General features: G+C 45.3%; 1 protein-coding gene across 4 annotated transcripts in view; it reads left to right on the top strand.

Moving 5' to 3' along the window:
• Nucleotides 1–23530, top strand: part of LOC141161593 (uncharacterized) — a 674484-nt gene that overhangs the window by 196502 nt on the left and 454452 nt on the right. The window lies entirely within an intron of this gene.

Raw genomic sequence — 23530 nt, forward strand, 5'->3', positions numbered from 1 at the left:
CAAAGTTTTTTTTGGCCGCGAAGCATATGGGGCGGAGACTCGAGCATGTCACTCAAATACCCACAATACTCAATGCATACCAGAGCACCCGATGCAAACTCAAGTAGCGAGCACTTGCGCTCAACACTAGTCGCCATATCGTCATCTTTTTTTCTTACTTTTAAAAAAATCCCAACCTCATCACAACCCTAACCCCAACCCTAACCCCAACCCCAGCCCTAACCCTAGCCCAACCCTAACCCTAGCACAACCCTGTCACACACTAAAGACGCATTTTTTGTAAAATCTAGTTTTTGCATCGCCATATTTTGAGAGCTATAATTTTTCCATATTTTGGTAGACAGAGTCATGTGATGGCTTGATTTTGCGGGATGAGTTGACGTTTTTATTGGTGCCATTTTCAGGCACGTGACATTTTTTGATCGCTTTCTATTCCGATTTTTGGGAGGCAGAATAAACAAAAACCACCAATTCAGGAATTGTTTTTTTTTTTTTTTTTATTCTGTTCCGCGTGTGGTAAAATTGATAAGGCAGCTTTATTCTTTGGGTCAGTACGTTTACAGCGGTACCACATTTATATAGTTTTTCTATGTTTTGGCGCTTTTAAACAATAAAAGATATTTTATAGAAAAAAATATTTTTTTGCATTGCTTTATTCTGAGAGCTATAACTTTTTGATTTTTCGGATGATGGAGCTGTATGGTGGCTTGTTTTTTGCGGGACAAGATGTTGTTTTCAGCGGTACCATTTTTATTTATATTCGTCTTTTTTATTGCGTGTTATTCCATTTTTTGTTTGGCAGTATGATGATAAAGCATTGTTTATTGCTTCGTTTTTTTGTTTTTTTTTTACCGTGTTCACTGAAGGGGTTAAGTAGTGGGACAGTTTTATAGGTCAGGTCGCTCTGGACGCGGCGATACCAAATATATGTACTTTTATTGTTTGTTTGCTTTTTTTTCATAATAATATTTATTGATGGGTACATTATATTTTTATTTTTGGTGGATTATTTTTTTTATTTTTTTTAATATTTTTACCATTTTTTTTTTTTTTCACTTTCTGACAGTTTTTACACTTTTTTACTTTGTCCCACTGTGGGACTTTCACTTTTTTTATTCTGATCGCCTGCATAGCATAGGGATGGAGCACTATCCGTGTGCCATGCAGGCAGTCAGCGCTGCACAGTGAGAAGATTGTTTGGTCGTGCACTGCGCATGACCAAACAATGTTCCTGCTGCCTGATGACCCGGATTTTGTCATGACGACATCGGGTCATCATGAAAACACCTGGGAAGCCGCGGCAGACAGCGCTGGAGGCCGGAAGAGGAGGTGAGTATTGCGATCACCTCCCCTTGCCACCGCAATGCTGCGATCGACTTCGATCGCAGCATTGCGGGGGTTAATGTGCCGGGAGCGGTGCGGGACTGCTCCCTGCACATAGTACCGGGTGTCAGCTGTGACAATCAGCTGACACCCGGCGGCGATCGCGCCCGCTCAGCCTGTGTGCGCGCGCGATCGCCATGACGTACTAATACGGGTCCAGCTCTTAAAGCCCAGGGCACAGACGCGTATTAGTATGTCATGGGCTGTAAAGGGGTTAAAGTCGCTCAGGGTATGCGACTCCCCTGAGTACCTTGGGTAACCATGCCGCTCCGGGGATATACGGAATCGTGAACGGCATCACTGTGGCAGCAGCCACCCTGGCGGTGGGAGCTCCCTCCATTCCTGGTGTCTTCCTCCCCCCTAGTTACCCGTGGCCTACCTTCCGTTGCTTAGTCTCTGTAGGCCGTGGCTCCGCAGGCGATCATCGGGGTCGAGGACCTTGCGTCGCGCGCTGGTGACGTCGGCGTCCGCTGGGCTCCTTCCAGGACCTTGCGCAGTACGTAAGGCGGGGCTTCAGCTCTCGCGCGCTTTTGGCTTCCACGCCCCTCTTCTTCCCGCGCGGCGTCCCAAAAATGGCGCCCAATGGCGGGAAAATGGCTGCGGATGGCGGGAAAACGGCTGCGGATGGCGGGAAAACAGCTGCGGACGGCGGGAAACTTCACCACGGTAAGTATCACAGTCTTTCTTCAGGCACGCAGTACCCGGTGGTTGTGGGCACGAAATCCTGCCGACTACGCCAAAGTTGACGCGCCCCCTGGGCCGTGTGTGGGGGAATACCCGGAGCCGGGTCTCTGTGTAATGTCAGGGGTTGTAGTCTCCATTGCGGCGAACTGGTCCCGTGGCTCAGGGTGGTCAACCCAGTGGCGGATCTGTTTTCTTGGTTTTTAATCTTGAAATGTCCGACTACGCCACCCGTGCATTGCGGTCACTGAGAACTGCCACTGCGGGGCAGACCGCTGAGGCTGATGTTGTGTGAGCAGCAGAGGGTAGTATAAGTCCCCACGGGAGGAGTATAGCCTCAGGGCAGTGTGTGTAGATGGTGAGGGTTGTGGTGCATGGGCGCAGCAGAAATGAATCAGAGTCCGTGCAGTGCAGTTCAGGGTCTTTACTGTTGGTAATGAAGAAGGCCCTGCCGGGAGTACTGGCTGATATTGGAGGCCTGGTCAGTCTGTGAGCGAACAAGAGTCCCCCTGGCCAGGTGGAGGTGTAGGCCTTCCCGTCTGACTGCACTCTTCCTGGCTACCCTGCTGTAGTCGCGTAGTAGCCCACGTCCCTGAGTGTACCGTGTAGTGCTCACCCGTATGGCTGGTGACTTGGGGCCTTTGGTGCCTTCCGCTCCTCGATGGCAGTGCCGGTCCCTTGCGTGTGACTGAGCCTCCGGGCTTTCTATGGCCAGAGGACCTGAAATCCCCTGCCAGGTGGTTTCAGCTGCTGGATGTGGATATCATCACAGCCTCGGACTCCGGTGTCCGGTTCTCTGCGTCTTCGGCCAGGACGAGCTCTGCTAGCTCCAGTCCCTGGCCTTCAGATCCTGTCTCCTACAGAGCTCCTTGCTGCTCCTCTGTCCCTTCCTCTCGACTCTACTCGACTCTATTCTGCTAACCCCACCCCAGATCCAGTTTATAAAGGGCAGGTTCCTCCCCTCCCTGGACTGGGGCAGGAGGCGTTGCATGCAATAGTGCTCCTGACCAGGAAAACCCATGCTCGCTCTCAGACATGGTATTTCTACCACTGTGGCAACCAGACCCCCTGGGGTGCCACACTGCTCCTTATCCTCAGCCTCCACCACCACTATACCACCAGGGTGACCGTGGTCCGTATTGCCATTATTGAAAGTTCCTCAGTCCTTATTTTTGTGAGCTTTTGCTTGGAAGGCATAAGCAAAGACTGTGGGAGACCCACTCCCCAATAATGGGAATAATATTTTTAAGATGCTGTACTGTATGGCTCTTGTAAGGGGCATTGCAAGTTCCTCCATCCTAATTTTTGGCAGCTTTTGCTTGGAAGGCATAAGCAAATACTATGGGAGACCCACTCCCCAATCATGGGAATAATGTTTGTAATATGCTGTACTGCATGGCTCTTGTAAGGGCCATTGCAAGTTCCTCCATCCTAATTGTTGGCAGCTTTTGCTTGGAAGGCATAAGCAAATACTACGGGAGACCCAATCCCCAATCATGGGAATAATGTATGTAATATGCTGTACTGCATGGCTCTTGTACCTGGCATTGAAAGTTCCTCCGTCCTAATTTTTGGCAGCTTTTGCTTGGAAGGCATTAGCAAATACGATCGGAGACCCACTCCCCAATCATGGGAATAATGTTTGTAATATGCTGTACTGCATGGCTCTTGTAAGGGGCATTGCAAGTTCCTCCATCCTAATTTTTGTCAGCTTTGGCTTGGAAGGCATAAGCAAATACTATGGGAGACCCATTCCCCAATTATGGGAATAATGTTTGTAATATGCTGTACTGCATGGCTCTTGTGAGGGGCATTGCAAGTTCCTCCATCCTAATTTTTATCAGCTTTTTCTTGGAAGGCATAAGCAAATACTATGGGAGACCCACTCCCCAATCATGAAAATGTTTGTAATATGCTGTACTGCATGGCTCTTGTAAGGGGCATTGCAGGTTCCTCCGTCCTAATTTTTGGCAGCTTTTTCTTGGAAGGCATAAGTAAATACTATGGGAGGCCCACTCCCCAATCATGGGAATAATGTTTGTAATATGCTGTGCTGCATGGCTCTTGTAAGGAGCATTGGAAGTTCCTCCATCCTAATTTTTGACAGCTTTTGCTTGGAAGGCATAAGCAAAGACTATGGGAGACACAATCCCCATTAATGGGAATAATGTTTGTAATATGCTGTACTGCATGGCTCTTGTAAGGGGCATTGCAAGTTCCTCTGTCCTAATTTTTGGCAGCTTTTGCTTGGAAGGCATAAGTAAATACTATGGGAGACCCACTCCCCAATCATGGGAATAATGTTTGTAATATGCTGTACTGCATGGCTCTTGTAAGGGGCATTGCAAGATCCTCTGTCCTAATTTTTGGCAGCTTTTGCTTGGAAGGCATAAGCAAAGACTATGTTAGACACACTCCCCAATAATGGGAATAATGTTTGTAATATGCTGTACTGCATGGCTCTTGAAAGGGGCATTGCAAGTTCCTCCGTCCTAATTTTTGGCAGCTTTTGGTTGGAAGGCATAAGCAAATACTATGGGAGACCCACTCCCCAATCATGGGAATAATGTTTGTAATATGCTGTACTGCATGGCTCTTGTAAGGGGCATTGCAAGTTCCTCCATCCTAATTTTTGGCAGCTTTTGGTTGGAAGGCATAAGCAAATACTATGGGAGACCCACTCCCCAATCATGGGAATAATGTTTGTAATATGCTGTACTGCATGGCTCTTTTAAGGGGCATTGCAAGTTCCTCCGTCCTAATTTTTTTGGCAGCTTTTGCTTGGAAGGCATAAGCAAAGACTATGGGAGACACACTCCCCAATAATGGGAATAATGTTTTTAAGATGCTGTACTGTATGGCTCTTGTAAGGGGCATTAAAAGTGTCTTGTTAAGCTACTGGGACCTTCACCACTTTTGCGAGGGGCATTAAAAGCGTCTTGTTAAGCTACTGGGACCTCCACATCTCTTCTAAGGGGCATTAAAAGCATCTTGTTAAGCTACTGGGACCTCCACCACTTTTCTGAGGGGCATTTAAAGCATCTTGTTAAGCTACTGGGACCTCCACGTCTCTTCTGAGGGGCAATAAAAGCGTCTTGTTAAGCTACTGGGACCTCCGCCACTTTTCCGAGGGGCATTAAAAGTGTCTTGTTTAGCTACTGGGACCTCCACGTCTCTTCTGAGGGGCATTAAAAGCGTCTTGTTTTTCTTGGAAGGCATAAGCAAAGACTATGGGAGACACACTCCCCAATAATGGGAATAATGTTTTTAATATGCTGTACTGTATGGCTCTTGTAAGGGGCATTCAAACCGTCTTGATAAGCTACTGTGACCTCCATGTCTCTTCCAAGGGGCATTCAAACCGTCTTGTTAAGCTACTGGGACCTCCACTTCTTTTCCGAGGGGCATTAAAACCGTCTTGTTAAGCTACTGTGACCTCCATTTCTCTTCAAAGGGGCATTCAAAGCGTCTTCTTAAGCCACTCTGATTTCTATAGCTCTTCCAAGGGGCATTGAAATGTTGTTTTTAATTACCTCTAACCTCCACGACTTTAGTCAGCTTTTTCTTTTCAATGAAAAGGCGAAAACTAAGGGAGACCCACTCCCCAATAATGGGTTGAAGGTTTTTAGTACGCTGTAATCCACGTCTGTTTCAAGGGGCAATGCAGTTCCTCATAATTTTTGGAAAGCCTTCCATTCACTGCTTAGGCCAGCAGTGTACAGGAGACCCAGTTGCTATAAATGGAAAAAACGGTTTAGTTAAGGCCCTCTGACCTCCATGTCATTTCCAAGGGGCATTGGAGTGCCTCAAAATTTTTGGCAGGCATTGCACTCACTGTATGCCCTATAACTGTGAAGCCGAACTGCTCATTTTGTTACAGAAACATATCCTACAAGACATATGTGGTTGACTGGCCTGATATTGATGTGAATGGTCCCTGTTCCTCCTGCTCTTTCTCCTTTGCCACTACCTCATCCATCATTTATCACCTGAAGCTTTGTTTTAACTGGAGTCATAGAACTGGGATAGTAGCAGGAAAACATCCAGCAATCCTCGGAGGAGGTAGGATATGCGCCAAAACGCTGACCACCTCAGGCCTAGCCGCTACTACATACATGCGCTTGCATTCCAAGAAAACAAAGCAGATGCTAACTTCTATCATCATCATCATCATGGTCTTCACCTGAGGGCTGGGGACCATGTGATGTATTGCTAATAAAAATATGGATATCTTATAGTCTACATATTGTAACATATTGTTTATATGCTTTGATAAAGTGTGGTCATTAGACCAAGTGTGAAATGTATTGCAAATATGGTTGTCTGAATCCAAGCACTATAATATTGCAATATATTGCAGTATAATATTGATATACTCTGATACTGAGAAACAAGTTCTTTCTCATGAACTGTCCTTGATGCATGCTATCCACAAAGTGTTTTCTAGGTGTCAATACAGTAAGACAATGTTAATTGTTCTATGGTCTATGAAGTTGTGTGTTTCAAAGATTCATTATCCTGATTTGTACACAAGTGACCACTGTGATATTTACTTTGACAAATAGTGTTATTGTAACCAAAATACTGATTCAAATAATGTGTGTACACTTACCATTATGTTCCACGAGAAATACACAGATCTATTGTCTAAAACAATGTTTATAAGTAAACTTCTCGAGATTACAGAACCTGGCCAATTATCGACGAATCATACTTATAAACATTAACCAGCTTTATGCTTCCATTGTCTAAACCTTATAAAAGTCACTGGAATCATGATACAGACAGAAGCTTTCTTGTGTAGACTTCTCAGGGGTTCTCTGTCAATTAGACAGATGATGCTCATAAACTCCTAGATGAAGAGGCCATAAGTTGTACCTGCACTGATGTGTAGTGTTGTATGTACCTGTCCATGCAGTGTTGTGAAAACTTCCAGGGGTTTCTCTATCTTGGTGAAATTGCTTCTCTGATCTTCCAGACGGATGATGTTTAAAAGCTCCTGGGTGATGAAGTGAGTATATATATATATATATATATATATATATATATATATATATATATATATATGTACTTAACCTTTGTATTATAACATTTACAAAAGTGTATGCAATATCATCATATCATACTATTCCTTTAATTATGAATTTTACCTTTTAAATCAACTATTATAAATAAAATTGCGTTATATCGCAAAGGGTTGCCTTCTTTAAAGCAGTATCCGAACCATAGTGTCAAAAACTATTGGCAAAACATTACACCCGCCGCGGGGCGGCTGGGGACCGAGTGTGGACACCCGGCTGCTGGGCGGCTGGGGACTGAGTATGGATACCAGGCCGCCAACGCAGCCATGACGTGGTGGCCAGATTCCGCCTCCACATGCCTAAAAGGCCCAATTTCAAGTGCAAGCAAGCAGTATGTTATTGCAGCCTGGGGGTGGGTGTCAGGCTGCATACTTGTGCTTGCATTGCAAAGAATGGGAGAGGTACAATTGAACACTGCCCTGGGACAAGGACTTGAACGGGGATAGTTGCAAGTCTGCAACGACAGGTGCAGGGTGGGAGGCATCTTCACATGTACCATGAACAGGGGTTTGGCATGCACACACTACAGCGGAATAGGCTGTCCTTCCCACTAAATGCACTGGGGAGGGCACAGGTAATGTTTTGGTATGTGCGCTTAATCTTATGTATAAGGCACACCGGGACAAATAGGGGCGGCTGGGGACTGAGTATGGATACCTCGCTGCCGAAGCAGCCATGAGGTAGTGGCCAGCTTCAGCCTCCTCCAAACTAAAAAGCCCCATTTCAAGTGCAAGCTAGCAGTATGGCATTGCAGCCTATTGGTGGGTGGGTGGCAGGCTGCACACTTACACTTGCATTCCAAGAAAACAAAGCACATGCTAACTTCTATCATCATCATCATGGTCCTCACCTTGGCACTCTCAACTCCCCTGATGGAGAAGCCAGGCCCACCGGAGGAGTCTGGTTCTCTGGTGGGCTCATTCAATGCTGCCCTAAAGCAGGCCGGGCTAAGAAAAGTGTGTGGGGGGATGTTCCAAGGAGAAATAGGGGCGGCTGGGGACCGTTTATGGACACCCGGCTGCCCCCAGGTGGCTGGGGACCGTGTGTGAACACCCAGCCGTGGGGCGGCTGGGGACCGATTATGGCCACCCGGCCACGCCCTGGCGGCTGGGGACCGATTATGGACACCCGGCCACCCCCTGGCGGCTGGGGACCGAGTGCGGACAACCAGCCGCCAGGCGGCTGGGGACTGAGTATGGATACCAGGCCGCCAACGCAGCCATGACGTGGTGGCCAGATTCCGCCTCCACATGCCTAAAAGGCCCAATTTCAAGTGCAAGCAAGTAAGCAGTATGATATTGCAGCCTGGGGGTGGGTGGGTGGCAGGCTGCACACTTACGCTTGCATTCCAAGAAAACAAAGCAGATGCTAACTTCTATCATCATCATCATGCTCCTCACCTTGGCACTCTCATCTCCCCTGATGAAGAAGCCAGGCCCACCGGAGGAGTCTTGTTCTCTGGTGGGCTCGTTCAGTGCTGCCCTAAAGCAGGCCGGGCTAAGAAAAGTGTGTGGGGGGATGTTCCAAGGAGAAATAAGGGCGGCTGGGGACCGTTTATGGACACCCGGCTGCCCCCAGGTGGCTGCGGACCGTGTGTGGACACCCAGCCGTGGGGCGGCTGGGGACAGAGTATGGACACCCGGCCGCTGGGCGGCTGGGGACAGGGTATGGACACCCGGCCGCTGGGCGGCTGGGGACTGAGTATGCATACCAGGCCGCCAACGCAGCCATGACGTGGTGGCCAGATTCCGCCTCCACATACCTAAAAGGCCCAATTTCAAGTGCAAGCAAGCAAGCAGTATGGTATTGCAGCCTGAGGTTGGTGGGTGGGTGGCAGGCTGCATACTTGTGCTTGCATTTTAAGGAATGGGAGAGGTACAATTGAACACTGCCCTGGGACAAACACTGAATGGGGATAGTTGCAAGTCTGCAACGACAGGTGCAGGGTGGGAGGCATCTTCGCATGTACCATGAACAGGGGTTTGGCATGCACACACTACAGCGGAATAGGCAGTCCTTCCCACTAAATGCACTGGGGAGGGCACAGGTAATGTTTTGGTATGCGCGCTTAATCTTATGTATAAGCCACACCGGGACAAATAGGGGTGGCTGAGGACTGAGTATGGATACCTCGCTGCCGAAGCAGCCACGAGGTAGTGGCTAGCTTCGGCCTCCTCCAAACTAAAAGGCCCCATTTCAAGTGCAAGCTAGCAGTATAGCATTGCAGCCTATTGGTGGGTGGGTGGCAGGCTGCACACTTACGCTTGCATTCCAAGAAAACAAAGCAGATGCAAACTTCTATCATCATCATCATGGTCCTCACCTTGGCACTCTCAACTCCCCTGATGGAGAAGCCAGGCCCACCGGAGGAGTTTGGTTCTCTGGTGGGTTCGTCCAATGCTGCCCTAAAGCAGGCCGGGCTAAGAAAAGTGTGTGGGGGGATGTTCCAAGGAGAAATAGGGGCGGCTTGGGACCGTTTATGGACACCCGGCTGCCCCCAGGCGGCTGGGGACCGTGTGTGGACACCCGGCCGCGGGGCAGCTGGGGACCGAGCGTGGACACCCGGCCGCCCCCTGGCGGCTGGGGACTGAGTATGGATACCAGGCCGCCAACGCAGCCATGACGTGGTGGCCAGATTCCACCTCCACATGCCTAAAAGGCCCAATTTCAAGTGCAAGCAAGCAAGCAGTATGGTATTGCAGCCTAGGGGTGGGTGGGTGGCAGGCTGCATACTTGCACTTGAATTGCAAGGAATGGGGAGGTACAATTGAACACTGCCCTGGGACAAGAACTTGCACGGGGATAGTTGCAAGTCTGCATCTTCTGATGCGGCAAGGATGACTTCTGATGGGCACACTTTTAGGCAGTGACCTGGGTGTCAGAGATGCTTCAAGGGGTCTTCCCCATGCTGTTCCCATGTCTTTTCAACACTGTATGCATGTGTCACACAGCACATGGCCAGATAAGGTTGTAAAATGTTAAAATGACATTTCCCGGTGAATGCATTTGTCATGGTTGAAAGCAATACAAAAGTGCAAAAACGCATAAAAAATGCTACTTGTGAACATAGCCCAAGGTGTGGAGGAGTATTTTTTGGGGGGTTATTTATTTTACCTTATACACAAGTCTTTACCCTGGAAAGGAACTTCCTTAACATATTTCACAGGAAAGCAGTTTCAGTTTCGTTTTTGAACATTTTATTGTGAGCCCTTAAAAGTGGCTTAATACCTCTGACCATGTTGTTGACAGCAGTGACCTGGGGGTCAGAAATGCTTCCTGGGGCGATCCCAATGCTGTCCCCATGTCAATTGAGCACTCTCACTATCGTTTTGGACACTTGTTAGGCTTTTAAAAGACTGCCGGGGGTGCCGCCGCAAAATTGCTCGGGTCTCCCATAGACTAACATAGGGCTCGTTGCTCGGGTCGAGCACCCGAGTATCACGGTGAGCTCGTCCCGAGCTTCGAGCACCCGATCATTTTAGTGCTCGCTCAACACTAATAGTGACCTTTTGCAGGTGCTTGCTTTTTGGACTTTTTCTTATCCAACATGTCTTATTTTGTTAGTTTGGGAAAGGACTTGAATTTTGTTGAAAAAATAGAATAAAAAAGTAAGAAATTTGGACATTTAACTATACATATGTTATTTCACAACTGTTTTACTAGTACAATTTGACAACCATACATGTCACATCTATACCTACCTAGCATTTCTTATTAAATTCTTTATGGTAAGGGTTGAATAATTGGGTTGAAAAGATTGTCAATAGTTACAGTGTTGTACAAAATGTGTGGTAAAAGAAAAAATAACAATGGCAATTGATGAGGTGTGTAAAAGATAAAAAAGCATACCCCGGCTAAGAATGTGGGAGCTGCTTGGAGCAGCAGAAGCCTTCGGCAAGAATATTCGTGGGGAAGAAGAAGAGGGCATTATGGAATATATGGCACATCACTAGTGATGAGCAAGCATGCTCGCAACTGCTCGTTACTCGCCCGAGCATTTCACTGCTCGAGATGCTCGGCGAGTACTTCCGGGAATGTTCGGGCGTGAGCTGTATTGTGGAAGCAGAGAAACTTGTCCATCATCAGACGTGATCCGATATTACTGCGGTAATAATCGTGACATTTTTTGGAGCTTGCCAAATATTACACTCCAGTTAAAGTCTGCCAGTTGTGTGTTGTTCAACCTATTCACACTTATTCACTGACCAATACCACATCTATAAGGCCACTGCCTAAAACTGTGGTCATCAGACATGATCTCATAATATTGGGGTAATAATACAGACATTTTGTGGAGCGTGCCAAATATACTCCATTTCAAGTCTGCCAGCTGTGTGTTGTGGAACCTATTCAAACTTGGTCACTGACCAATACCACACTACAAGGCCACTGCCTAAAATCATGGTCATCACACATGATCCCATATTACTGCGGTAATAAAACAGATATTTTGTGGTGCGTGCCAAATATACTCCATTTCAAGTCTGCCAGCTGTGTGTTGTTGAACCTATTCACACTTGGTCGCTGACCAATACCACATTACAAGCCACTGCCTAACACATGATCCCATATTACTGTGGCAATAAAACAGGCATTTTTTGGAGCATGCCAAATGTTATGCTCCATTTAAAATGGGCAAGGCTCTTGGCAAGGGACGGGGAAGTGGATGTGATTGTGATGGTGCATGCAGAGGCCAAGGCCATGAGCAAGATGAAACTGTGCCTGCTGAGGGAGCACAATAAACACCCATATCATGTCAAACTACCTTCCAATTCCAATTAGTGATGAGCGAGAGTACTCGTTTCGGTGTGCTTGGCAGCTAGGTTTGATCCGCTACGGCTGCATGTGTCACGGCTGTTAGACAGCTGTAATACATGCAGGGATTGCCTGTTTGTCAGGGGAACACTGTCCTAGACCTTGGACAGTGTTCCCCTGCTTCTGCTGCATCGTATTTGAGTCTCCCTCGCCTGTACTAATTGGCTGTCCAATGAACTGTGATTCTGCCGCCTGCATTTTCAGATGGGAATTTTTTTAATAATTCGACAACAAGGGCCTTCTGGTACTGCAACATTTTATTAGACCTCTCACAAGGAGGGATAATTTTACGAAGATGCTGAAGGAGTACCTTGCCGACTGTACCAATGTCCTCTATTATTCCTCTGTGCCTTACAATTATTGGGTATCCAAGCTGGACACGTGGCACGAACTGGCTCTCTACGCCTTGGAGTTCCTGGCCTGCCCTGCTGCTAGCGTTTTGTCAGACCAGGTTTTTAGTGCCGCCGGGGGAATTATAACTGATAGGCTCATCCGCCTATCAACTGATAATGCTGACAGGCTGACTCTTATCAAAATAAACAAGGGCTCGATTGGACCAGACTTCTCAACACCACCGAATGATAGCAGCGTAACATAAACTCAAATAATGTATCTTTTTTTGGGAGGTCTATTCCCATGCACCTCTTCGCACCCCGACATGGCTATACGCTTCTTGATTTTGTCCATTTTCTGTTGTCCTCCTCCTTCTCCTCATCCTCATCCTCCGCCACCATGTCACCACCATATCTACCATATCACCATATCTACCATATCACCATATCTACATCTCTTGCAAGGGGCATTGGAGTGCCTCCAAATTTTTGGCAGCCCTTGCATTCACTGCATAGGCAATAACAGTATGGGAGACCCAGTTTCTAATAATGGGAACATTTTTTTCATGAGGCCCTCCTCTACGTCTCTTGCAAGGGGCATTGGAGTGCCTCCAAATTTTTGGCAGCCCTTGCATTCACTGCATAGGCAATAACAGTTTGGGAGACCCACTTCCTAATAATTGGAAAATGTTTTTAATAAAGCCTTCCTCTACGTCTCTTCCAAGTGGCATTGGAACACGTTCAAATTTTTGGCAGCCGTTGCAGTCACTGCATACGCAAGAACAGTATGGGAGACACGCTCCTTTATAATGGGAACATTTTGTTAATGAGGCACACCTCTATGTGTCTTCAAATTGGTATTGGGGTATTTCTCAAATTTAGGCTGTCGATGTACTCACTGCCTACACAATAGCTATATAGTAGAACAGCTCCTTTCTAATGGGAACAAGTTATTACGGAAGCCCACGTCTATGTGTCTTTAAATTGGTATTGGTGTTTTTTCCCAAATTTAGGCAGCTGTTGTACTCAATGCATATGCAATAACTGTATAGCAGAACCGCTCCTTTCTAATGGGAACATGTTGTTACGGATGCCCTCCTCTATGTGTCTTTAAATTGGTATTGTGGTTTTTCCCAAATTTAGGCAGCCCTTGCAGTTACTGCATGGGCATTACCACTATAGGAGACCCACTCCTTTATAATGGGAGCATTTTTTTTACTGAGGCTCTCCTCTACATCTCTTCAAAGGGGTATTGGGGTGTGTCCAAATTTTTGGCAGCCCTTGCAGTCACAGCAAGCGCAATAACAGATTAGGAGACCCACTCCTTTATAATGGGAACAACAAAGCATTAGCAGATGTACATTTTATCTGGAGGACTTCATTGGAGATTGGTGACCTAATTAAGCCACCTTACTCCACATATAGGAAGGAAAGGGGAACATATCTTACATCATGAGATTTAGTCTAATAGTCCAGGTCAAAGCAGTTTTTGCTTGGTGGTGTTTTTCATAACTTTTGAAGATATCAACTTCCTGGCTGCAGGTCAGCTGGCTACTAAAGTCACTGGCACAACTAGGGAGTGCTGAAGCCCTTGATAGTGTTTTCCAGGCACAATGTGTGAATACCTGCGCTGCTGATGAAGATTCCAGGATGTCGATGTGTTCTTAAATAAATTTTATTTGAACGGGTTAACTTAAAAGTCAATGCGTTTCAAAGTCACACAGGATTTCTTCCTCAGGACAAAACCATGATAAACTTTTTATTGAGCCTTCCTACCAAGCAGCTCACCTCTCAGGATTAAACCCCTTAATCAAATCACAGATAGGACAAAATAACAGGCATTTAGTTTTTAGAGCTGTTAAGGATCTGGACCTAGTATGAGCTTCATCCTAGATTGTTGAGTCAGTACTTCGTGTGTCAGGCCTTGAGGGCCATATGTGGCAAAGATGAATGTGAGCCCACTAGGCTCTGGGTTCTGGCTGAAGCTGCTAATGTTGCCATTCCTAGAGTTATGTCACTGCATAAAGTTGTGTAATGGACATGACATATTGAAAGGAATTATCTTGGACAGTTACATTTTTTTTATTATGGGCCTAAGAACTTGCAAGCAGTTAGATGATAACTCACAGCTACTTGTGTCCAGCACTGATATCTGCTGTCTCAGACCTGTCATAAACCACTCCTGCTGATGATTCTGCAGCTTCTGCTGACGTCATATTGACAGAGCAGCTGCTTCTCATCTGCTCTTCTCTGATGATGGGGCTTGACTGCCGATGTAATAATGATTGACAGCCGTCTCCCCCTGCCAGACTGTGGGAAGCCAGCTGTCAATCAGCATGATGTCAGAAGTCACACATCTTTGACAGAGCAGCCTGGAAGGGGAAGAGCTGCTCTGTTGACATGAAGCAGCAAAATCACCATCAGAAGAGGTCCTTGACTGCATCTTGCAGAATAGGCAGCTAATTAGCATAGTAAAAAAATAAACTAGTCCTGATGACCCCTTTAAATAGTATATACAATTAGTCTATAGTTGTCAAGTCCAGTTTTTAAAGAGTTTAGGTTGGTGATATTTCAACAATATAACATTATAATATTTCAGTTCTTTCAAATGTTTAACAATTTATAACCAATCATGGATTGTGGCAAGAATCTCTGTAGCACCTATATAGCTGTGCAGGTTTCAGATCATGTTTCATACATGGTCATAAAATCTACTGTATGTTGGTGAATATTTGATAGGCAACTTTGTGAACTGTGGTCTATCTGTTTACTTCAATTCTCTTAGTTAAGGCTTCAGAAGGGAATTTTCCCTGTAAGACTAATTTTGCTTCAGATAGGAAGCAGCAATCCTAAAAGTAAATATCGACTCATTAACAAGCCTTGCAATATGACTTAGGATAAAAGCCAAACCAGAATTTCAATTTGCAGACACTGTTTGGGGATGTTTCCCCTCATCATTGTAAAGTATGAGATCTAATTTGGCTATGTGAGAGTCTCTGGACTGGCGTTTAAGGGGTAACGTTTCTATTTGTGGACAATGACAAGCCAAACCTGGCATGTCAGAGTAAGGAGACTTATAAGCCATGCATGCTCCTCTGGAAAATGAAATATGCAAATTGTCTCTTCAGAGAGGAAGAGGACTAGCACTCTAGTGCCACCTATTGGAAGCAGAAATCCTAAAAGTCAAGTCCTCTTAGAATCGCTGCTTTCAAAAGGTAGTGATAGAGTTCTAGTCCTCTTCATTTCTGAATAGCAAATTTGCATATTTGATTTCCCATAGGAGCATGCATAGCTTATTAGTCTCCTCGCTCTGACATGCCAGGCTTGGCTTGTCACTCTCCACAAGGAGAAACCTTACCCCTTAGATCCCAGTTCAGAGCCTCTCATCTAGCCAAATCAGATCTCATACTTTGCATTGATGAGAAGAAACAACATGAAACACCATGTCTGCAAATTGAGGATCTGGTTTGGCTTTTATCCTAAGTCATATTGCAAGGCTCATTAAAGAGCTTGAGATTTTTAAATGCATTGAAAAAAACTTATTTGTACAATATGTAGTCTGGAAATACTAAAAGAAGAAACTATTCTTCTGCAATACAAATGTGATTCCAATCATTGTCCTAGTCTTCCTTCATTTAAATCTTATAATCTTACTTGGATTTCCTACACAATTATTCGAATGCCACAAAGTGTCTCCTTCCACCTAATTAAAACAAGTTATTTTTGCTATCCATTCATTCAGGTCTATGTCTGTTGGGGAAAATTAATAGGTTAAATCTGGATCTGCCTTACTCACATATTGTATTATTTCAGCTCCAGCTCTGCCTTTACATTTTCTCTACACAAATTAATATCTTAAATCTTAAATACCCAGATAAATGTAGCCGCCACCATATCAAGACCTCAAAGATCTTTGCAGGTGGAATGTGCTTTTTGTATAAAGCTTAATGTATAAAGGCCATTTTGTACAATGTCGCACACTGTCATTTAGTATTTGTACAAAATTACCACTTCGTAAAAAGGCTTTGTCAGCATAATTGCAATGGAAAAAATATTCACCCCAATAGAAGGCATAATTATTTTCTTTGTAATTAAAATATTCTTTTATTGTAAATGATATGAATGTTCTTCTCATTGCCGTGGGCTTTTTTATGCAAAGCTTATCTATGATTGTCAAGAGGAGACAATGATTTCCATTTTTACACTGCAGTTTGGGTTTCTTTTGTTCTGAGTTTTCTCTTTTACTTCTACTTTTCTCCGGCATCCGGAGAAGGAGGAACCTATTTGGATCATATCTGACAGAGGTGGCTTTATTGTAAAAGACAGCTAAACTAGAGGGAATTTTATTATCATCCAAATGACACTTAAAGACTGGAAAGGTTTTACCCTTCAAAGTCTAGACTGCATTTTCTGCAATAGTTTCTTATTGATGAATTGCTCATCTGATTAAATTTAAGCAAGTAAAACTTTGTGAAGACACCACCCATCTTTATGAGGTTCTATTGTGACATGGCAGATATTTGGTTGGTCTTGACTAAGAAAATCTTCTAGTGATTAAATATTGCAGTTAATTTATTTTCTCCTTGTTAAACAGGCATGCAATGAGTATAGGCCAAATACGCTTCTAAGGTACAAGTCGAACTGCCTCTTTACCAAATAAATATAGTGGGGAAAAAAAGTATTTAGTCAGCCACCAATTGTGCAAGTTCTCCCACTTAAAAAGATGAGAGAGGCATCTAATTGACATCATAGGTAGACCTCAACTATGAGAGACAAAATGAGAAAACAAATCCTGAAAATCACATTGTCTGATTTGGAAAGAAATTGTTTTAAAATTTTGGTGGAAAATAAGTATTTGGTCAATTACAAACAAGCAAGATTTCTGGCTCTCACAGACCTGTAACTTCTTCTTTAAGAGGCTCCTCTGTCCTCCACTCATTACCTGTAGTACTGGCACCTATTTGAACTAGTTATCAGTATAAAAGTCACCTGTCCGCAACCTCAAACAGTCACACTCCAAACTCCACTATGGTGAAGACCAAAGAGATGTTGAAGGACACCAGAAACAATATTGTAGCCCTGCACCAGTCTGGGAAGACTGAATCTGCAATAGGCAAGCAGCTTGGTGTGAAGAAATCAACTGTGGGAGCAATAATTAGAAAATGGAAGGCATACACGACCACTGATAATCTCCCTCGATCTGGGGCTCCACACAAGATCTCACCTCGTGGGGCAAAATTATCTCAAGAACGGTGAGCAAAAATTCCAGAACCACACGGGGAGATTTTGAGTGCAAACCTCCTTCAATCAGCAAGGGCATTGAAGATGAAACGTGGCTGGGTCTTTCAGCATGACAATGATCCCAAGCACACTGCCAGGGCAATAAAGGAGTGGCTTCGTAAGAAGTATTTCAAGGTCCTGGAGTGGCCTAGCCAGTCTCCAGATCTAAACCTTATAGAAAACCTTTGGAGGGAGTTGAAAGTCCATGTTGCCCAGCGACAGCCCCTAAACATCACTGCTCTAGAGGAGATCTGCATGGAGGAATGGGCCAACATACCAGCAACAGTGTGTGCCAAGTGTGTGAAGACTTATAGAAAACGTTTGACCTCTGTCATTGCCAACAATGGATATATAACAAAGTATTGAGATGAACTTTTGCAATTGACCAAATACTTATTTTCCACCAAAATTTGAAAAAAAATTCTTATCAAATCAGACAATGTGATTTTCAGGATTTGTTTTCTCATTTTGTATCTCATAGTTGAGGTCTACCTATGATGTCAATTACAGGCCTCTCTCATCTTTTTAAGTGGGAGAACTTGCACAATTGGTGGCTGACTAAATACTGTTTTCCCCTCTGTAGCAGGCAGTTTAAAATCATGGAACCTCCATTTTGGATTCAGGAGATTATCATTAGTGATGAGCGAACATGCTCGACATTGCTCGGGACTCACCCGAGCATCTCACTGCTTGAGATGCTTGGCGCTCTGCGAGTATTTTCTGGTTGCTCGGGCGGGAGCTCGGGTCCCCTCCCTGCATGTTTGGAGCTCTTTAGAGAACCAATGAACATGCAGAGATTGCCTGCCACACACTGTAATGCTATAGCCATGTTGGTTGTGGCATTACAGTGAGTGGCTGCCCGCACAGCATCATCAGGTGTGTATAAGACCGGGCACCGCCATGCTCATCACAGTCTACCCCGGAATCAAGCAGAGTAGGCAGAGGTGCTGCTGCGTCAGGGAGAGATTTGCTTGTTTACAGTTAGTATAGGTATTCCACAACATATATATATACATCTGAACTAACAGTCCTTCTGAGGACTAATCCAGATGCATATATTCAGTGGTGATAGCAGGAATTAAGCAGGCAGGCAGTGTATGTGGCAGACTGCAATGCATATAGCAAGAGGGCCCATTGAACGTCCTGTTAGTGTAGGTATTCCACAACATATACATATATATATATATACACTGCTCAAAAAAATAAAGGGAACACTCAAATAACACATCCTAGATCTGAATGAATGAAATATTCTCATTGAATACTTTATTCTGTACAAAATTGAATGTGCTGACAACAAAATCACACAAAAATCATCAATGGAAATCAAATTTATTAGCCAATGGAGACCTGGATTTGGAGTCACCCCCAAAATTAAAGTGGAAAAACACACAACAGGCTGATCCAACTTTGATGTAATGTCCTTAAAACCAGTCAAAATGAGACTCAGTATTGTGTGTGGCCTCCACGTGCCTGTATGACCTCCCTACAATGCCTGGGCAAGCTCCTGATGAGGTTGCGGGTGGTCTCCTGTGGGATCTCCTCCCAGACCTGGACTAAAGCATCTGCCTTCTCCTGGACAGTCTGTGGTGCAACGTGACGTTGGTGGATGGAGCAAGACACGATGTCCCAGATGTGCTCAATCGGATTCAGGTCTGGGGAACGGGCGGGCCAGTCCATAGCTTCAATGCCTTCATCTTGCAGGAACTGCTGACACACTCCAGCCATATGAGGTCTGACATTATCCTGCATTAGGAGGAACCCAAGGCCAACCGCACCAGCATATGGTCTCACCAGGGATCTGAGGATCTCATCTCGGTACCTAATGGCAGTCAGGCTACCTCTAGCGAGCACATGGAGGGCTGTGCGGTCCTCCAAAGAAATGCCACCCCACACCATTACTGACCCACTGCCAAACCGATCATGCCGAAGGATGTTGCAGGCAGCAGATCGCTCTCCACGGCGTCTCCAGACTCTGTCACATCTGTCACATGTGCTCAGTGTGATCCTGCTTTCATCTGTGAAGAGCACAGGGCGCCAGTGGCGACGTTGCCAATCTTGGAGTTCTGTGGCAAATGCACATCCCCCATCTGTGGATGTCGGGCCCTCATACCACCCTCATGGAGTCTGTTTCTAACCATTTGTGCAGACACGTGAACATTTGTGGCCTTCTGGAGGTCATTTTGCAGGGCTCTGGCAGTGCTCCTCCTGTTCTTCCTTGCACAAAGGCGGAGGTAGTGGTCCTGCTGCTGGGTTGTTGCCCTCCTACGGCTCCCTTCACATTTCCTGGTTTACTGGCCTGTCTCCTGGTAGCGCCTCCAGCCTCTGGACACTACGCTGAGAGACACAGCAAACCTTTTTGCCACAGCTCGCATCGATGTGCCATCCTGGATGAACTGCACTACCTGAGCAACTTCTGTGGGTTGTAGAGTCCATCTCATGCTACCATGAGTGTGAAAGCACAACCAACATTCAAAAGTGACCAAAACATCAGCCAGAAAGCATTGGTACTGAGATGTGGTCTGTGGTCCCCACCTGCAGAACTACTCCTTTATTGAGTGTGTCTTGATAATTGCCAATAGTTTCCATCTATTGTCTATTCCATTTGCACAACAGCATGTGAAATTGATTGTCAATCAGTGTTGCTTCTTAAGTGGACTGTTTGATTTCACAGAAGTTTGATTCACTTGGAGCTATATTCTGTTGTTTAAGTGTTCCCTTTAATTTTTTGAGCAGTGTATACATATATACACACATCAGAGCTGCGCAGGCAGGCAGTGTATGTGACAGACTGCAGTGTATAATACATCACAAGAGGCTCCATTCCAGTTCTGTCTGCTGCTTCTCTTACAGATAATTCAACAAATAGCCCCAGGCATCAGGGGCCAGGGATAATTATTTTTTTGATCTTATTTCTGATTATTTGGTTAAAAAGCAATCCAGAGAACACCGTTTTTCTCCTCCATTTGCTTGTTTCCACAGAAGAATACAGCCAGATTCTTTCCATATTACAGCGATAAAAATTCAGAAATTTGTAGTGAACGTGGAAAATATTGGCCTCCAATAAAAATTTTGTTGCAGTGTGTCAGTGTGTCAGTGAAGTGAGACAATGTCGCTGTGAAAAATAGTAAACTACAGGCCAGCTATTTAAAACTGTGGTTTTACGTCACAAGTATCACATATAAGTGTGCTCCAACTTCAGGCATTTCATGCCTCCATTTAAATTGTGTTGCAGTGTGTCAGTGAAGTTATTGACACCAGGTCACTGTGAAAAATAGTAACCTACAGGCCAGCTATTTTAAACTGTGGTTTTCCTTCAAACATATCACATATCACTGCGGTTCAAATCCAGCTATTTGTAGTGAACTTGGAAAATATTGTCCTCATTTAAAATGGGCAAGGCGCGTGGCAAGAGACGGGGAAGTGGACGTGATGGTGATGATGGTGCATGCAAAGGACGAGGCCGAGGCCATGGGCAAGGTGAAATTATGCCACAACAAACACCCACATCTTCTCACTCGATATTCCTGTCCCAATTAATAGGGGACCGCAGAAGACCACTATTAAACACAGAGCAGTGTGAAAAGGTTATTAGTTGGATAGTAGATAATGCTTCCAGTCACTTAACCAACACCACCATCACCACCATTCTGTCTTCCACACGGTCAAGTTTCAGTAGCCATGAGTCTGGACTGCATATTCCTCACTTTGATCCTCCTTACTCCCACCATGCCGAGTGCCCAGAGACAACTGATCCCACACGTGGACACTACGAAGAGATGTTTACTTTTCCATTTATGGATTCGGGCCTCTTGCCCTGTCGACTTGAAGCAGGGCAAGAGGAGATTTCATGTAGCGATGCCCAAATATTTGAGCAGTCATGGTCACATGAAGGCGACGGTGGGAAATTGTCACAAGAGGTGGATGACGATGAGACACAATTGCCAGAAAGTCAGGAGGAGGACCAGGGTGCGGAAGTGGAAAATGAGGTGGTGGATGATGAAGTCACTGACCCAACCTGGCAAGGTAACATGCAGAGCGAGGACAGCAGCACACAGGGGGAGGGAGGCGTAGCACCACAACAGGCAAGAACAAGCAGTGTGGTGGCCACAGACAGAAGGCGGGCAACCGTTCCCAGTAACATCAACACGACGGAAGTTGCCAGTACAACTGTTAGGTTTCCCGAGTCTGGTTGTTTATTAATGACTCTGCCGATAACCCCAAAAAGGCCATTTGCACCACCTGCCAGGCCAGCATCAGCAGGGGTAGCAAAACTAGCAGCCTGACCACCACCAGCATGATCGGGCACATGGCAGCAAAGCCCCTGACTAAGTAGGTCGAACCCCAGGGTCCAGGAACAGTATCTGCGGGTGACACCAGTGCTTGTTTCGCTGTTGTTTGTGCACGCCAGTCCCCTGTCCATGGCACATGTCAAGATGCCTCCTGCCCTGCACCTGTCATTGAGCACTCTCAACTAGCACCATCAGCAAGCACGTCCACGTCCTTGTCCCAGCGCATCGTTCAGTTGTCGCTATTGTTAGAACCTTGCTGTTAGGTTTTTTTTCCTTTGCTGGTCACATGACCTTGTTGGCCTATTTAATCCTGCTCCGCCCTTCTGGCTTTGCTGGACTTCATTGTATATCTACTTTCTAGCTAGCCTGTGCTCTGTATCTAGCTCTGTTAGTTTGCTTGGTCTACGGACCTCTATGTTCTATCTATTTTGTTTGTTCGTCTGTCTGCTACTATTTCTGTTAGGAGGTGTCCCATATTCCTCCCAGTCCTTAGTACTTGTAGGGATTCCCTCCCCACATCTATAGGTCTCCGTACAGACTAGATTAGGACTTTAGCAGGTCTGATCGCAGGATCAGGTTCCCTGTTACATCGTAGGGATTCAGCTGAGTCCTATAGTAGGGACAGATCTCCTCTCTTTCCTTAGCTTTGGTAGCAGAACATAACAGTAAGTCCAGCCTGCAAATTCTCTAAGGAAAGATTTTTTTTTTTTTTTTTGTTCCATCATGGTGTCGGTTCAGGATTTGGCTAAACACCTGCAGGGACTCTCTCTGGAAGTGGCCGAGCTCCGTCAGCACGTGAGTAACTGTCCTGGAGCATATTTCTTGGAGCCTAAGGTATGTTTGCCGGATTTATTTTTTGGTGAACATCGAGAATTTTTTTCATTTAAAAATGCTTGCTTATTGTATTTTCGTTTGAGACCCAAGTCCTCTGGGGATGAATCCCAGCGCGTAGGGTTCATAATGTCACTTTTGCGCAAAGAGCCTCAGGAGTGGGCCTTTTCTTTGCAACCTAGTGATACATGCTTCAGATCAGTGGATAGTTTTTTTTCTGCTTTAGGACTATTATATGATGATCCTGACCGTGTGGCATCAGCTGAGACTGAGTTGAGACGTTTAAAACAAGGATCAGGTAATATCGAAAAATATTGTACTCATTTTCGTCGTTGGTCCACTCAAACAGGGTGGAACGATTCTGCTCTGAAAAGTCTATTTCTTGCTGGGCTCAGTGAAAGGGTTAAAGACCTGCTAATTGCTTATCCTACACCTGAGGATTTGCAACAGGCTATGCAATTAGCTATACGGGTGGATAGAAGACTGCGTGCTAGGGTTAATGAGAGCAAATCCTCTGCTATGTCAGTTTCTGGTTATGATAATGTGTGTACTAACAGTGGTGAACCGATGGAGATTGGATCGGTGGCACCTCGCTCTCAAGAAAAAGACCGTCGTTTTTCGGAAGGCTTGTGTTTCTATTGCGGAAAATCTGGTCATTTGATTAAAGGCTGTGAGCTTCGTATGAAGAAAGAAAAAAAAATGGTCAGTCATGCCCGTATTGCCTGTTTAAATTCCAAGGGTATATTTTTAGCTGCTTCCACGATTGCTCAGGAAAAATTAATGGAATTTCGGGTGTTTGTTGATTGCGGGTCTACACTGAATGTAATTGATGGGG

This window comes from Phyllobates terribilis, unplaced genomic scaffold (assembly GCF_046119375.1).
Source record: "Phyllobates terribilis strain yellow unplaced genomic scaffold, ASM4611937v1 Scaffold_9__5_contigs__length_417890890, whole genome shotgun sequence".
In the NCBI taxonomy this organism is placed as follows: Eukaryota; Metazoa; Chordata; class Amphibia; order Anura; family Dendrobatidae; genus Phyllobates; species Phyllobates terribilis.